This window comes from Bactrocera tryoni, unplaced genomic scaffold (assembly GCF_016617805.1).
Source record: "Bactrocera tryoni isolate S06 unplaced genomic scaffold, CSIRO_BtryS06_freeze2 scaffold_7, whole genome shotgun sequence".
NCBI classification, from domain to species: Eukaryota; Metazoa; Arthropoda; class Insecta; order Diptera; family Tephritidae; genus Bactrocera; species Bactrocera tryoni.
This window is the reverse complement of record NW_024396366.1, coordinates 9,046,868-9,065,936: the sequence shown is the minus strand read 5'-3', so window position 1 is coordinate 9,065,936 and position 19,069 is coordinate 9,046,868. Positions and strand designations below refer to the sequence as shown.

Sequence of the window (19,069 nt, the reverse complement as noted above, 5' to 3'; positions counted from 1 at the left end):
TCCAAGAAATGCATATCATTTTGTATGAAAGAAGCATGCCTTTGCCAACACGTCGTCTTTTCGCGGCGATGGCAAAAGCTAAAAATCATAAATTGCAGAACTTTCTGGTGCTTCTCGCAAAAATCTGCGTCGATATGTATTCCCGATCTTACGTATACATTCATACATACATATTACCGCATGTTTGTAGGGGAAGCTGCTACAGCGGCAAGGGGTGGCAATCGGCGGCATTACTTTACTTATGCCATAGAAATTCTATTGCTACGAATATGGAAATGACAACGAAATAATGCAAATATGCATATTTTTAAAGGTCATTAATTTCTTTGAAGAAATGAATGATCCTGAGAAGTAAAGTCTTAACTTTTCAACGGCCAACGCAGAGCATTTCAACCAAAAGGAATTCATTCATTAAAATCACCACTCAGAAGTCGTTTTATCCATTGTAAGCGAACGATTTTCGAAGAAAGATCATTTCTAATATGCAATAAGACAAAATTAGAAATGAACTTCTTAAACCTCACGCTGTCAGCTAAAACGATATATGTACCTCGTCATCGCGGGTCGATTTCCAAAAAATGTAAATGAAGACTAACTACAGAAATAATCCTGTAAAGTATAGCCTTAATTTTTCAACGGCCAACGCAGGGTATTTCAATAAAAGGGCCCATAAAATAGTTGAGAATTCGCAGAAATGAAAGACAAAGGAAAGAAAAAGGAGTATAACTTCAAAAATGAACAAGCATACAAACATACACTGGCGGACATAATTATTCACACATCCCTGAGTTTACCACAAAAACGGTTGTATCTTTTAAATAATGAAAACTAGGTTATAGTTTTGTTCCAAGGAAATATTTATTCATATCTCTGGTATTTTAAAATAACATTAATTTTACAAATTAATTTTCCATTTTAAATAAATCTGCAAAAATTGCATTTTACTTCGTTTATGTGAGGGACAAAATTATTCACACAACACAAGTCATGCCATTTACATTAAAAATTTTAGCAATAAATTCTAACGAAAGCATTGGAGAAGTACCGCTATGAATGCTACACTTGAAATTTGTAATTTTACATTGAATTTCCGACATTCGGTATTGTTATTTGTGCAAGTGAGTTGTCGATATTGAAAATGGGTCGTAAATTAAAAGAAACTACCGTCGAGGAAAGAAAAATAATTTTAAATTTACATAAACAAAATAAGTCAATGGCCGAAATTGGTAAACTTGTAAATAGAAGCAGATATACTATTTACAGCATCATAAAGCGCTTTAAAGGAGAAGAAGACCTTCAGAGTCGTGCTCATACCGGCAGACCCCGTATGCTGACCAACGCTGAAGAACGGCAAATCCTAAGAAAAGTTAAAAAGAATCCCAAAATTACTTCTACGCAGGTGGCAGCAGAAGTCCGTGAAGAAATTGGGAAACATATTTACGCAAAAACAGTACGCAGGACCTTGCATCGTGCTGGCTACAGTTCACGTATAGCGCGAAAAAAACCTCTCGTCAGCAAGGCTAATAAAAAAAAAGAGGGTGGACTTCGCAAAAGCATACAAAGATAAACCATCTGAGTTCTGGAGCAACGTTCTATTTAGGGATGAAGGTAAATTCTACATTTTTCAGTCAGTTGGCAGGATACGGGTCTGGAGAAAACCTGAAACTGAACTTGAGAAAAATAATACGATAAGTGCAGTAAAACACGGGGGTGGAGGGGTCATGGTATGCGGTTGTATGTCAGCGGCGGGTGTTGGAAATCTCATATTCATCGAAGAAATAATGAATAAAAAGTTTATTTGAATATACTAAAGAATAACTTAAAAGAAAGCGCGCAAAGCTAAACCTTGGAGATCACTTTTATTTCCAACAGGACAATGACCCCAAACATACTGCTCATGTCGTGCGTATGTGGATCATATACAATGTGCCTCATATTCTTCCGACTCCTTCACAGTCTCCAGACCTAAATCCCATAGGACATTTGTGGGATGAACTCGGTAGGCGTGTAAGTAAGCAAAATATTACCAGCAAATCTCAACTAAAGGAAGTTCTTCAACAAGAATGGCAAAATATAGAGCCCAGTGTGACAAAAAAATTAGTTTGCTCTATGCAAAATAGACTAAAAGATGTACTGAAACAAAAGGGTATGCCCACTAAATATTAATTTTTATATTATACTATAAGTTTTCTTGTTAAACAAAAGTGTGTGAATAATTTTGTCCCTCATTTAAATGAAGTAATATGCAATTTTTGTAGGTTTTTTTTAAATAGAAAATAATTTGTAAAATTAATGTTATTTTAAGATACCAGAGATATGAATAAAGATTTCCTTGGAACAAAACTATAACCTAGTTTTTATTATTTAAAAGGTACAACCGTTTTTGTGGTAAACTCTGTGATGTGTGAATAATTATGTCCGCCAGTGTACATATGCGCAGCAGCAGCAAGGAAAGAGGTAACAATCGGCGATCCATTGTATATTTCTTTTATGCCGAACCAAACCATAATTAGGACAACGCAATTCAAGTGTCAATGGTGGTGTTGGTGGTATGCGCTTCAAAAGTGGCGACGAGCACGTACATAGGTTCGAATAGCAACAGAATTTATTTTAAATTGAATATGTCACCAACCAAAAATTGAAACATTGTTTTACAAACACAACAACAGCATAAGCATGGCAACATTGTGTTGTTGGTATAAAAGCCGAGCTGTGCCGAAAGAAACGAACAAACGATCGCCGATTGTCACCGCTTCGCTTGCTGCTCGAACATCTTCGCAGACAAGGCTGCGTAGATTCATATTGAGCAAGGTTGCGCAACCTGAATCTATCGCAACCTTTTCCGAACTCGTATAAGAAGTATAACTTCAAAAATGTTTATATAATATTTGTGTAAAAACTATGTATTTCGTGCAACCGTGTAATGTGTCAAATCATCTCAACGGACATTTTTTTAAGCTTAAGAAGCTCAGGAAAATGTAAATAGTTATTTTAAGTTTGTTTTTAGTGAAAATTAAATCATCGATCAAAGAGATATTCAGCGTATGTAAGTATAGTAACATTAATTAATTAAATTTGTTAATATTTGTTGTCTGATTTTGTATAGGACGCCTTGCAGAAAGTGTGTTGCTGGTTGCAGTTTGGGGGTGCCGCTGTATCCCTTCCCATCAGAAGGGGAAATGTCCAGGTGAGTTTTATGTATAAAAATAATATAATTATGTACATAATATTATCGTATGTATATAAATATGTACATAATATTAAATAAGTAAATAAATATGTAAAGTTAGTGCAAATAAGTGAACAAGAAGTGAATAGGGTCGTCCTAAATCGTGATTTTATAAAAAAGTGAAGTTTTGAAATCGTGTTGTTAAATGTTAAAAAATTAATTTAAAAGTATTTGTTTATAGTGTATGTCAAAGTGTATTCAACAAAGTGAACTAAATATTTGACTTACGCTTATTTAACAATAAAATAGTAAACAATTTATGTATTTGTTTATATTAACCCGTGTGTTTTTATTTTTTTGATCTTGAACAAGCTTGCTTTACATACATACATACATATGAATACGTAATAGAAATAGAGACAACTAATTTATTTTTTCCCAACGTTATAATGAATTCATATTTATTTTACAAACATACATGTATAAATACTACTACTACTTTATTGTAACTATATACATATATACGACGTAACCACTACCCCGCCAAACTATTAGAAACTGTATGCAGATGTTTAGCCGACTCTTTAAGTTATAATAGTTATTATAATTTTTTCATATAGTTCATTCAAAAGCATAAATCATATAAATCAAAAATTAAATTAATAGTTTTGTTTCTAATATTGTATTGTCGCTGTGATATTTTTAATGCAACTGTTTATTTTTAAATTGTTAGTTTACTAGTTTAGTTAATGTATGTACGTATTTTTTTTTTAATTTCAATGGATCAAGCTGTTGGACGTAACAAATCCAACGGCTAAATATTTATTTGCGTGCCAAAGACATTTCTCGTTAAAGATGAGGAAGGGACGGCTTGTCTCCGGATCAGCTACACCGGATTTAAATTTAAAAGTAGTATCACCTGCAGTTAGAGTAGATAAGGCAATAGGTTGTAGTGGACAAGTAGGTAGTGTACGTATATTTGACCAACACGAACAAGACATTATAGAATTAGATAGTGCAGATTTTAACCCGATGCATCCTAGCTCTTCTCCAATTAGAACTGTCTCGACTTCAAACACTAATATGTTTGGAGTTGAGACTTTGGGTAAATCCCTTCAACCCCTATATAATGAAGATTCCTCTTTAGGTAACTCTCAAATAGATAGCACTTGGGCAAATAGTAGGCAAACGCAAACAGATGAATATTTAACAGAAGGGACACCTAGAAAAAGAATGTATCGGGAGGAGTTAGACAAAAAAATCGCAGGAAAGGGAATTTTTACGCAGTAAGGTGAGAGCTTTAGAGAATAAAATAGAAATTTTAGAAAATAATAAAAATTTTTCTATAGTAGGGCAGGAAGAAAATAGGCAAATTTCAGAGCTATGCGGCAAACTTCCTCCACATCTTGCGATATGTGTGAGAAATTGTTTAAAAAATGCACCCCGTACTTCGTAGGGTTATAGATATGATAGGGAATTAAAAACATTAGCTCTGGCTGTAAAATTTTATCACCTATTGCGTTCAGGTATTTACAGCCCATTTTTAATTGGCCATCGTAAGTGACCCTCGAACAATTTGCTCAGGGTTGGCTACGTAACCCTGGCTGCAATTTTAGCTGCATTAAAGCCGTGGAGTTGAGAAGCCGTGGTTTCACTGACGCACAGAGATATGTTTCGATATGCTGTGACGAAATGTCTCTGAAAATTCACCTTCAGTATGAGAGAAATAGGGACTGGCTTATTGGGTTGGAGGATTACGGTGATGAAAATCGTACCTCTCGAGTAGCTTCTAGTGTTTTAACCCTTTTCGTCCAAGGTATTGGTGGAGAAATTGGACCCACCCTTAAGCATATTTTTTTGTGCACAAAGCTTGCAAAGGAGATATTATGAAAAAAATATACAGTGGACCAATAAAGTTTACATACACCTAATTCCATTAAATTCCGACACGTTTATTTGTTTCAAAATGGATAAATTTTGTGGTTTTTTTCTATCCATTTCATGATATGTATATTTAGCATTAAATATAGCATATCAAAATATTTTTTTTTTTACACAAATAAAAAAAATTTAAGTTAAAGCTTAAAATGAGCATAATTTATATCAAAAAAGTTTACGTACACTTATGATTGTTTATATAAATCAAAAGTAATTACAATACTTTTAACGGGTTTTGGCCTACATTTTGTTGCTATTAGTGTCCCTAGACATCGTTGTATGCTCCCCACTCAATTTCTAGTATTATTTCCGGATATTTTGACCCATTAAGTCCATGATCCAGCTTTTTGGCCTTATTTTGATGAAATTCGATGTTTTCGAATACGGTTTTCCAAAAAGTTCCAGATATTTTGAATAGGATTAATGTCTAGCGATTGCGGGACCTATGGAGTTATTTTTATTTCCATAACAACCATTCATGTACAAGATAAGACATGTATTTTGGGTCGGTATCCTGTTGGAAATTGGTTTTGCTGCTATGAACAGCCGATTTAAGCACACTTAAAATTTAAATTTTTTCCTAAAATGCTTAGATACACATGCTTATCCATGTTTTCACTAATAAAGTCCAAATGTCCAACTCTAGATGCAACCATACACCCGCAAACCATAACATTACCCCCACAGTGCTCTACCATTGGCAATACATTTTGTCCTTGCGACTCTTCATTGATCTTTCTCCACACTTTTCGTGATCTATTCGAACCAAATTTATTAAATTTTGAATCGTCGGTGAACACAATGTTTTCCCAAAACCAATACGGTTTGTTTAAATATTGTTTAGCAAACGCCGACATTTTCTTTTATTAACCTTATATATGTATGGCTTACGACGCGCGACTCGTCTATGATAACCAGCACTCTTCAACAAATTCCTTACTGTTTGGGGATTTATTTTTTTGTGTACATTTCAAAAATGTATAAGCATATGTATCTGAGCATTTTAAGAAAAAGATTTAAATTTTAAGTGTGCTTAAATCGGCTGTTAATAGCAGCCATTTCTATTTACCACAGGATAACGACCCAAAACACACAACTTATCTTGTACGTGAATGGTTGTTATGGAAATAAAAATAACTCCATAGGTCCCGCAATCGCTAGACATTAATCCTATTCAAAATATCTGGAACTTTTTGGAAAACCGTATTCGAAAACATCGAATTTCATCAAAATAAGGCCAAAAAGCTGGATCATGGACTTAATGGGTCAAAATATCCGGAAATAATACTAGAAATTGAGTGGGGAGCATACAACGATGTCTAGGGACACTAATAGCAACAAAATGTAGGCCAAAACCCGTTAAAAGTATTGTAATTACTTTTGATTTATATAAACAATCATAAGTGTACGTAAACTTTTTTGATATAAATTATGCTCATTTTAAGCTTTAACTTAAATTTTTTTTTATTTGTGTAAAAAAAAATATTTTGATATGCTATATTTAATGCTAAATATACATATCATGAAATGGATAGAAAAAAACCACAAAATTTATCCATTTTGAAACAAATAAACGTGTCGAAATTTAATAGAACTAGGTGTATGTAAACTTTTTTGGTCCACTGTATGTATATTCGAAGCCATAGGTCAACTCCAGGGTATTGGATTGCGTCCCTGCCAAATATCGGGTGATTTTTTTGAGGTTAGGATTTTCATGCATTAGTATTTGACAGATCACGTGGGATTTCAGACATGGTGTCAAAGAGAAAGATGCTCAGTATGCTTTGACATTTCATCATGAATAGACTTACTAACGAGCAACGCTTGCAAATCATTGAATTTTATTACCAAAATCAGTGTTCGGTTCGAAATGTGTTTCGCGCTTTACGTCCGATTTATGGTCTACATAATCGACCAAGTGAGCAAACAATTAATGCGATTGTGACCAATTTTCGCACTCAGTTTACTTTATTGGACATTAAACCAACCACACGAATGCGTACAGTGCGTACAGAAGAGAATATTGCGTCTGTTTCTGAGAGTGTGGCTGAAGACCGTGAAATGTCGATTCGTCGCCGTTCGCAGCAATTGGGTTTGTGTTATTCGACCACATGGAAGATTTTACGCAAAGATCTTGGTGTAAAACCGTATAAAATACAGCTCGTGCAAGAACTGAAGCGAACGATCTGCCACAACGTCGAATTTTCAGTGAATGGGCCCCAGAAAAGTTGGCAGAAAATCCGCTTTTTTATCGACAAATTTTGTTCAGCGATGAGGCTCATTTCTGGTTGAATGGCTACGTAAATAAGCAAAATTGCCGCATTTGGGGTGAAGAGCAACCAGAAGCCGTTCAAGAACTGCCCATGCATCCCGAAAAATGCACTGTTTGGTGTGGTTTGTACGCTGGTGGAATCATTGGACCGTATTTTTCAAAGATGCTGTTGGACGCAACGTTACGGTGAATGGCGATCGCTATCGTTCGATGCTAACAAACTTTTTGTTGCCAAAATGGAAGAACTGAACTTGGTTGACATGTGGTTTCAACAAGATGGCGCTACATGCCACACAGCTCGCGATTCTATGGCCATTTTGAGGGAAAACTTCGGAGAACAATTCATCTCAAGAAATGGACCCGTAAGTTGGCCACCAAGATCATGCGATTTAACGCCTTTAGACTATTTTTTGTGGGGCTACGTCAAGTCTAAAGTCTACAGAAATAAGCCAGCAACTATTCCAGCTTTGAAGACAACATTTCCGAAGAAATTCGGGCTATTCCGGCCGAAATGCTCGAAAAAAGTTGCCCAAAATTGACTTTCCGAATGGACCACCTAAGACGCAGCCGCGGTCAACATTTAAATGAAATTATCTTCAAAAAGTAAATGTCATGAACCAATCTAACGTTTCGAATGAAGAACCGATGAGATTTTGCAAATTTTATGCGTTTTTTTTAAAAAAAAAGTTATCAAGCTCTTAAAAAATCACCCGATAGTTAGCGACCAAGGGTCCAATTTTGTTAATTTTGCTGGGTTATCAGGAGTATGTAAAGAAAGGCCCTATTTCGAAGTGAATAACTCGGAAGTCATTTACTTCTTTGATTCTCCTCACCTTTTAAAAAGTACACGAAACTGCTTAGAAAATAAAAAAAATAAAGTCGTTGTAAATGGGCGCCCAGTTGAATTGTCGGATATCGTTCATATGTATATATGAAAATGGTACCCCAAACGACATTAGTTGCACCCATAAATTGACCTCGGCACACATAGCCCCTAAACTCTTTCAAAAAATGAGCGTGCAATTAGCTTCTCAGGTTTTTAGCAATTCTGTTGCAAGTGCTATGTTCTCCATTTATAGCTCCGGGAAACTGAATACTTCTAAGTCTCCATCTTTTGATGTGAGAATAACTCCGCAGCGTTTCTCATATATTTTCAGACAAGCCTGGGGCCTAGGATATATTCGTTGTGTAGATCAAGGGAACTGCGAACTCTTGCCAGTTGACCAGTGTGAGTCATTTCAAAGTTTACCAAGACCTACCAATTCTACCTCATTTCAAAATATACAAATCGAGGTAAATGTGGACGTAGATGAAAGCAGCTTTCTACATAAAAATGCGTTTGTATATTTTTGCGGTTATTTGTACTATAAATATTTTAAACAACATAATTGTTTAATGCCCTTGCCAAGATGTGATGGTGGTATTACTGAAGAAGATTTTTTCTTCACTTCAGAAAAGCAATATAGTAATTGCCAAATGGTAAAACCACCCCTTGAATTTATAGATTTTCTATCAAAAATCGAAGATATTTATACACAACATTTTGATTCTACTTGCCATAAGATCCCAAATATTATTTGAAAAAATGGTTAACGTAGAACCGTACTATTGTTGTGAAAATTGTAATTCTGATATTATAAAATGTCTATTCATTAGAGTTAGAACATATTTCCTAGTAAACGCTTTTAATAAAAAAGTAAAACAAAGTGATTTCAAAAACGTAAAGTTCTTGTGTGTTGCACATAAATAGTAATCACGTCCGTTTGTCTGTCTATATGAGTCAGAATTTATATGTATATATGTCTGTCTGTCTGAATTATTTTCTATTTGTCAAAAAGTTTATCTGTCGAAGGCCGTATTTCCATAGCGATTAGGTTTGTACGCTTATTACACTGTGATAGCTTTTTTCAAAAAAAAAAAAAGACAAGACCAACTTCGACGGTTTCCCCCTATTTCGGGTCCTACGAATCGAACTGCATCATTACTTTTTTGAGTTACAATCATGGTTTCATACAAAATTTTTTGTTGAAGTTTTTCATCAAAGTGGCCCATTGTAAGAGAAAGGCACATTTTTCTTCGGTCTCTAACTTTTTAATGTTGACTTTTTGGTAAACTTTCTTTGGCAAAGCTTCTCAGAATAAGTCCGTCTTTAAGTTCTTAGATGACTGTAAACCCCAAAATCAATGTTTTTAGGTCCTTATAGCCAATATGTCGAAAAAAACTGAAATTTAATCCATTTTTTTAATGTTTTTTCCCTCACGTTTCGTCAATATTTTAATTTACCCTTTGATACTTGTACATTAAGTGACATCTTGTAATAGTAAGAAACTTAAGCAAAGACAATGATCTGAGCAAACTAACCATTAGAAAAAAACTTAACAAACTTTAAGCATAGATTGCAGTTGTTAATTTGACTTTGACTTCATGGAAAGAACATTGTTTTAGTGCCTTGTATATTAAGAAAATAAATTAAAATGAATAAGTGTCCAATTGGCCTATCGTTGTTCTGCTACGTATGTGGAAAATTTACAAGCCCTCGGAGTAGACGCAAAATATCTTCGGGAACTGCCGGCATCTACGAGAAATGTTTCGATTTGCCCGTTATAAGAGACGTAGATTGGGTGCCAAATACCATTTGCACGCAATGCAACAACAACCTGCGTAACTGGTCAAAAAGACTGTGCCTCAAAACGGGGTTCGGCATCCCAATGATTTGGATAGATCCACAAGGGCATCATACTGGTAATTGCTACGCGTGCAAGAACAAATTTGCAGGACTCAACAAAAAAACACAGTTTACAAAAGTGTTCAATCTGCACAGCTACCAGTATCTCACTCAGAAAATGCTCCGATAACAAGATGTCCAAGTCCAACTGACAGATATATTTCGCCAACATTTTCCACCGAGCCTACAAATCTACCCAACCGAAGTTGAAAGCCCATGTCGTCACTTGGAGATTTCCCAAGCCCGTTTGAATACGATGGTACGACAGCTGAAATTATCGCAAAGACAAGCGATTTGCCGATCACATCATCTTCGATCGGTAAATATATTGTCTAAAGATGTAAAAGGTGTATGGATACCGCAAAAGACAGAAGGAGCTTTTAGATTTCTTTGAGGTTAATGGCGATAATACTTTTTCGTATTGTAAAAATATTCATGGTCTTATGCAAATCATGAACTGTGAGTACAAACCAGAGCAATAGCGCTTGTTTATTGACTCGTCGAAAAATAGATAGTTTAAAAGCAGTATTGCTGTATGTGGATAACACAAATATTAATATAAAATATATATATAATATTGTGTACAAATTTATGATACTTATTGATAACACTTGTGTATAAGATACAAAAAATAAAACAGCACACAAACATAGTTAGTGTAGCTTTTTTAAAAAATACAAATTTTATTAAGTTTTTTTTCTAATGGTTAGTTTGCTCAGAACGTTGTCTTTGCTTAAGTTTCTTACTATTACAAGATGTCACTTAATGTATAAGTATCAAAGGGTAAATTAAAATATTGACGAAACGTGAGGGAAAAAACATTAAAAAAATGGATTAAATTTCAGTTTTTTCGACATATTGGCTATAAGGACACAATTTTGATTTTGGGGTTTACAGTCATCTAAGAACTTAAAGACGGACTTATTCTGAGAAGCTTTGCCAAAGAAAGTTTACCAAAAAAGTCAACATTAAAAAAAGTTAGAGACCGAAGAAAAATGTGCCTTTCTCTTACAATGGGCCACTTTGATGAAAAACTTCAACAAACATTTTTGTATGAAACCATGATTGTAACTCAAAAAAGTAATGATGCAGTTCGATTCGTAGGACCCGAAATAGGGGGAAACCGTCGAATTTGGTCTTGTCTTTTTTCTTGACTATCACAGTGTTATCAATATTTTTGTTGTTTTTAAGTGTTTTCAAATGTACCAGGAAAAGTACCCTTCTTCCCACCACTATTCCTTTGATAGGGTTTTTAATAAGTATTTCGCTTTCTGGGTGATTTAGGAATATTTTGTAAATATTATTTATTACTTAATAGGATTATTTGTTTTGAATATTATTGTTGTTGTTCCCAGAATTGTACCTGATTTTTTATATTTATTTTAGTTTTTGTTTAAATAATTACAAGTTGATTGTTTTGACTTGTATTGTTACTGCCGTGTATACATACAATGGAATTGTACCTGATTTTTTTATATTTGTTTTGGCTTTTGTTTATAGTTTCCAGTTGATTGTTTTAACATATATATGTGACATAATGGTCTACGGAAAGGAGGCTTAGGTGTCAAAAAAAGGAGAACAATTAATGAGATAACGAGAAACTGACGATTATTTTTAACAGCTTTTCCCAGAAAACTAGTTGCTTACACATTAACTCCTTTTCGTAGACCAGGTCACACACCTATATTGTTAATGTTATATTTTTAATGTAATTAATATTCATGAATTGTACCTGACCTTATATATTTATTTTTGTCTAGTCATATTTTTATACTCTCGCAACAAAGTGCCATAAAATACCTCTGATCTGTAGGAATTTAAAGCTAAAAACTAACGATTGTAGTGTAGTTTCTATGGAAAATTTTTACAGGCTTTCGTCCAGTCCTTAATGTTAATATTAAGGGCTAAAATTTTCAGGGATTTTTTTTTTGGGGTATTTCCAATGAAATTTCGTGACGGGACTGAAAAAAAATTAATAGTTCAAAAATTTATATGCAATTTCACATACTTATAAAGAAATAAATATTGTACCGTTTCTATCAGTTTTATCGTAAATAGTATACGGATGAGAATTAGAACGACGTATTAAAAATTCAGCTTCAAATGCCTAAATATCTTCTTTCTAAATTAAAATTATTAGTAATAATATTTCAAAAAATTACGAATACAAACCGTTTTATGTTTTTGTCTGTCAATTGTAAACAAATACATTCAGAAGAAAACTCACCACCGAGAAATCTAAAAATAGGGCTGCTTTTTATTAATAAGAACTCACTACATAAAGAATATCTCACTATCAGTAAATGATATTTTTATGGGCGAAACATGACACACTATGGCTTTTAAATCAAATATTAGTAAGTATATGTCATTAATTAACAATTTCCTTTTATATTGAACAACAATATTTATAGTTTTTGTTATTTATTAGAATAAATTTGCGTCAATATATACAGCACTGCGTTGCTACCTCTGAAAATCCAAGATGGCCGCTATTCACCCCTCAGAAAGCTACCACGAAAAGGTTATCTACTGTATATACTGTGGTTAACATTTTTAACAGTTCTCTCGCATACTCAAACAGAGAAAATGAAGAGAAGTAAACCCTGCCAACAACGACCGGGTAAAAAACCAGATAATCAGTGGGTAATCCATAGGGTAATCATGTGTACTTTAACATAGGCCGAGCGACAATTTTACACAGTCACGTACGTATACATGTGATCATACATCTTTGTTGCGCTCATTCAGCAGTGTCATATAAAAAAGTATATCTGTCCTGCTCTAATATTCCCAATCGACGGCAGATGCAGGGTTGCATTTTCTCTTTTTAAATAGCTGATGCAGGGTTGCATTTTTTGATTCCTACTTTTAAAATTTCAAACTAAACCTTTTAATTTTCAAAATTTGTATTTTATTTTATTTTTTACATTTTTACATAAAATTTATTATAATTGATATATAAATAAAAATATATTTAATTTAAAAAAATAATTAATATCCGAAAAGATTAATTAAAGAAAAGAATTATTACAACCTGAAAATAAAAGAGTGGAAAAATATTATAAAAGACAAATACCTGAAAATAAAATAAAGATTATTAATACGTGAAAATAAATAATAATTACATTGAAGAAAGATTAAGTGTATAAAATGATAATAATATCTGAAAAAAGATTAATATTATCTGAAAGAATAAAATATATTAAATACAAATAGAATTTACTCTGAAAGCAAATATTAATTAAATAAAAATAGTGATAAGCTACGAAAAGAAAGAATAATTAAATAAAAATAATAATAACATCTGAAAGAGAAGATAAACATTATTTGATCATTTAAAATATAAAACAAACATTTGTTTTCACATATTATATTGGATTGTAACATATGTACATATATATGTATTTATTTTTGCGTATTATATTGGACTGCGCAGTCCAATTTCAAAGTACACACACTTTTTTCACTTACTTAACAATTGATATTTGCCGCTTCTGATGATACACATACATATGTACATAGCTGCTGCTGCTACTTCCAATTCAGTTCTGATTTCCAATGCTATAAAAATAAATGAAGTAATTAGTTTCAAAATAGTGTTAAAAAATCACATAAAATTCATTTACTTACCTTCTTGTTGTACGAGCCTCCTTTACGATGGTACGATCACGAACGACATGCGTCTTTCAATGGTTTTTTTTTTGTTTTGTCACCCTTTTTGGGATTTTCTATTGTCACTATTGACAATTATGTTTTCTCCTTCGCACTCATTCAAATAAATCAAGAAATGAAACAAACTTTTTCATCGCATTTAGGTAAACAAAAAATAACCCGAAAATGTGCGTTGGTATTAGTGTATAGAGAAAAAATGTGTAGTTGTATTGGAATATTTGTCACAAGCGGGTAGCTTGTTTGAAATTGGATTGCGCAGTTCAATATAATACGCAAAAATAATTACATACATATGTACATAAGTATGTATTTTATGCGTTTAAGGCGGCCTGCACAATCCAATATAATTATAATTTATTTTCAGGTTTTAATAATTTCAGATATTAATTATTTTTTTAAATTAACTATATTTTTATTTATATATAAATTATAATAGATTTTATGTAAAAATGTAAAAAATGAAATAAAAATTTTAAAAATTCAAAAGTTTTTTTTTGAAATTTTAAAAGTAGGAATTAAAAAATGCAACCCTGCATCAGCTGTTTAACATGCAACCCTGCATCAGTCGTCGATTGGGGATATTAGAGCAGGACAGATATACTTCCTAATATGACACTGCTGAATGAGAGCAACAAAGATGTATGATCACATGTATACGTACGTGAGTGGGTAAAATTGTCGCTCGGCCTATGGCAAAGTACACATAATTACCCTATGGATTACCCATTTTTACCCACTGATTATCTGATTTTTTACTCCCTCATGGTTGGCAGGGTAATATCTTTGATATTCCATAGGAAATGTATGTATGGACGTATGGAAATATGTATGTTTGTATGTAGAACTTTAATTCATTATTTTTCAAATTATTTTATATTAATTTAATCTTATTTTATAATAAGTCATTTTAAATAAATAAATGATTTACCTAACACCTTTATGATATTTTCATGATTCATGTTAGCTTTCAACCAGGGAATTTCTTTTTTGCCGTCGGCATTTCTATTTCTCATACTCCAATTTTTGCTTTCAATCAAGGAATTGCAATTGAATATATATGTATGTGCAATGTATGCCTTTGCGTTTTGCCGTCGGCATTTCCATATTGACATGTAAAAGTAATTATGTATTTATTTGTTTCGTTTTGGTCCAATTTTGTATATTAAGACAAGTGTCAATAATTGCGCCAAAATCAAATAAATATTTACATATCACTTACCAGGGAACCTGTACAAATCTTCTTCTTACATATTCTTTGTATATATCATATGTAAATAAGTATTGAGCTCTACACACAAATGAAAGTAACCATCCTTCTTTCTCCTACTTTTATGTACATATATTGGCCCATATGTAAATATGTTTCAAACTTCACATAAAATTGAAGTGTCAATAATTGCGCCAATTTTCATAAAGTTGGTGATTTTGTGAAGTGCGGACGGAATTTTTTCAATCGTGTTATTTTTAAAAATCGAAATAAAATGCCGAAAGTTCGAAAGTGTCGCGTGCGCGGGTGTGAGAGTACCAACGGTGGGGTACTCCGACTGTTTAGTTTCCCAAATGAATGGGAGTTGGCTGAAAAGTGGAAGGAGAATCTAAAAATTTCTCCCACTAACCACGTTCCAGCCAGCAACTCATTCATTCGTGAGAAATATTTCGAAGAGGAGGCAATTGGAACAAGGAATCTTAAACGGAATGCTGTACCTACATTGCATCTGGGTAAGTGTAGTTCCTTTTTATCTTGGGGGTGTTTATTTAAGTGTAATATTTGCTTGTGGGTGCCCTTACAAGTGCATGCGTGTGTTTGATGATTTGCGGGTGCACATGCATGCGTGCATGTGTGTGTTTTGATAATTTAACAAAAGGTGGTATATTCAGATCTGAATGAATAGCTTTATTTGTTATGAACCAAGGCGCGTTAGTAATTAATTTTCGATTGGTATCTTTGTAGAATTTCAATATTTGAATTACAAGCAGTGCACCAAAGTTGCACACCGTATGTCCATATAGGTTTTAGTATAGATTTATATTATTTTCAAGATATAACTGCCATGTATGCCCAAGTAGCCAATAAAGTTGTATGATTTTTATTTTTAATTGTTTATTTTTGGCTGATACATGTGTGTGCTTAATTTAATTTCCTGCCGAGTGTACAACACCAAATGATATGTCATTTGAAGAGATGGGAAATCCAAATGACATACATACATATCATTTGAAGAATTTGAAAAATATTTCCGCCTCCATGGAATAGAAATGAAGTGCGAAGATGGTGAGAATATCACTGTTCGCGACCACGAGCATTACGCTCGAGTAGCTATGGGTTTTCAAAGCAATTCTTTGAGGCAAATGAAAAAGATTAAAGAGCTAAAAAGGGAAGTTTTCCTGTTGACAAAAAAATGTCAAGCTCTGAAAAAAAAGTCGTAATAACAGCCGATGCTAATGAACATGCGATAACATTCGCAAAGATGATTTTAAAGAAAAAAACTCCTACGATGACGATTTGGGGTTCGCATTGCCGCACAAAAAAAACACTTTTGCGTTGGCGTCCGATCCGGTATGTCTGCCCCGGTATCGACGAAAAAGTCTTGAACAATTTAAAAAAAATTGTTCAAGACTTTAAACCAGAAGAACGCATATGCCAACTAATTTTCGACGAAGTCTCAATCAGAAAAGATCTGACGTACAACAAAGTACGAGATGTGATTGATGGCTTCGTCGATAATGGAGAAGGTCACCGGGAAAGCGTGATCGGCAATAAGTGCTGCTTCTTTATGTTGAAAGGCATAGTCGCAAAATGGAAATATGTGATTTCCTATTATGTGGCAAAAGATGGCGTCAAAAAGTGAGAATTTGTTGAATATGCTCAAGAGCAATATAAATGCCTCAGAAGAAATCGGACTTAAAATCAAGTCAATAGTGTGCGACCAAGGTGCACAAAATGTCAAATTGAGGCAACTGGTAGGCGCTACACCAGAAAAGCCATATTTCTTTCATAATGAAAGAAAAATATATATGTATGATGTTTGACTATTGCCATTTAATAAAATGCATGCGCAATATGTACTTAAAGTATGACGTTGAAACGCAAGATGGGCTGACAACTTTTAAAGTTGTGCGTTAAATATATGCCGTAGACTAGGCGAACGTTAATTTTAAAACGTGCCCTAAATTAACCTATTCGCATGTGTACCCCGGAAATTTAGAAAAAATGTCAGTGTCAAGAGCGACACAAGTATTTAGCAATTCGGTCGCCGCGGCAATATATAATATACATATATGGCTATAAAGGAAAATTTATTGGGCTCCGATGAGCACGTAATAAAATGCGCTAAAGCAACCCAACTGCTGGTGAAAAGAATAAACCATCTTTTCGACGAATTGGATTGCAAGACGCTTTGCAATCCAAATCCGCGAAGACGACCAATACAAAGAAGTTGTACTGAAAAAATTAATAGATTAAAAGATCACATTCAGTACATAAAGAATATTAAAAAGCCCAACAGCCAAATAATATGCCTCTATTCATTTGTATTAACAATAAATGCAATGATTGCTTGGAGCGGCGATATATTCGAAGAATATTCGAATGTATCCTTTATACTCTTAGGGAGAATGAACCAGGATGCACTGAAAAACTTTTTTTATAGGATACGGGCAAATTCAGGATGTAATAATCATCTATCAGCACACGAGATGCAATATATTGTTGCAAGGTTAGTGTCCATGCATATATTGCGACGCAACTTCTCGCAAACAGGCAGCAATTGCGAAGAAGATGACGATGAAAACCTTGATTGGAATATTGGCCAGGAAGACGACCTTAAAGAAAATTTAAAACCGTCTGAGCAACTTGCCGTGAAACAAATACATATATGTATGTTCCAGATGAGCACTTTGCTCAGACCGAAAAACCAGCAGAAATGCAGGTTCGTGGCTATTATACTGCATATGCAATATACCAGAAGGTTTTCTGCAGATTAAAATGCGAAAAGTGTGTATATTTAATGAGGAAGAGTGATACCTCTCTACAAGCCTCATCGGAAGCCCTTATAAGGTCTAAAAATTATAAAAGCATGGATGACGTAAGCCTGGTTAATCCCAATGATAGAGTCTTCGAAATAAGCAGCCTTCAAATGAGCCTCTATAAAGAACTGATTATGGAAAATTCTCGCAGAGTGGGTACAAAATCTATGATTTTAGCCCAGATTACTGCAATTACCGAACAAAACTACCCAGAGTGGTACAGCGAGGCTGGAGATTGCCTGGAAGATTCTTACAAAAATGAAGTGAGGGCGAGGTATTTTAATAAACAGCAAAAATTAAAGAAACTGTTAACATATGTGGGTTGTAGGCCATATTTAATTTTTCTAGTAGCTTCCGTTTGATAAAAGGTAAAGGAAATAAATATATGTACATATATGAAATACAAATACAATATAAATACTTTATATTATTCAAATATGTAACTAAAATGCATTTCTCTCTTCTCATTTCAGATTCTCCAAAAACTAATAATGCTCTTTTTATTTTTTTCAGGGTAGAATTAAGTTGTAAATAGTTTGTAGTAGTAGTAGTAGTTTTAGTATTAGTTATTGTTAGTTTTAGTATTTATTAATTTAGTAAGTAGTATGAACACGTGAGCCAAGATTTGAAAAAATCTGGTGAAAAAGACCTAATCTTTATTGATTAGGTTGTGTGAGAATTTGTGGTTGTGGGCAGACAAATTCTGAAAATCGTGTTTAATTAAAATTATATTCTTTTATATGTTTATTTCTAATACAATGAATTTATTTTTTTTTTTCATTTCAGTTTTTAATAAATTAAAAATAAATGTACATGTATTTTCATTTTTATTTAATTTTCAATAAATATTTTAAAAAAATTATTTGCCCTAGTTGTCCATTTTATTTTCTCATGCATTTCAGTCGATTTTTGTATAGAAATTTGACCGGCGTAGAAGCAAAATGCGAAACAATCATACATATGTACTTATATTTGCACATTTGTCTGTATGTTTGCGAAAGCAAATGTTCTACAAAAGCATATTTCTATACTTGAACAAAACTATTTAACCTATGGTATATTTCTTACATGCATAAAAACCATACCTAAGACAACGCAATCCAAGTCTCGATGGTGGTGTGTTGGTTGCAAGCGCTTGGAAAGTCGCGATGTGAACATAGGTTCGAATCTCAATAGAATTTATTTTTAATTTTTGCCTTTTAACCTCGTATACTTTACTAATAAGTATTTTTTTACTAATGGAAATTAAATTTATCACAACAAT

The 19,069-nt window shown here is 33.3% G+C and overlaps 1 non-coding gene across 1 annotated transcript; it reads right to left on the bottom strand.

The window, feature by feature from the left end:
- Nucleotides 1–419: 419 nt before the first annotated feature.
- Nucleotides 420–626, bottom strand: LOC120781886. The gene has a single exon (XR_005706169.1). It is a non-coding gene; the product is annotated as a small nucleolar RNA U3 (small nucleolar RNA).
- Nucleotides 627–19,069: the final 18,443 nt, after the last annotated feature.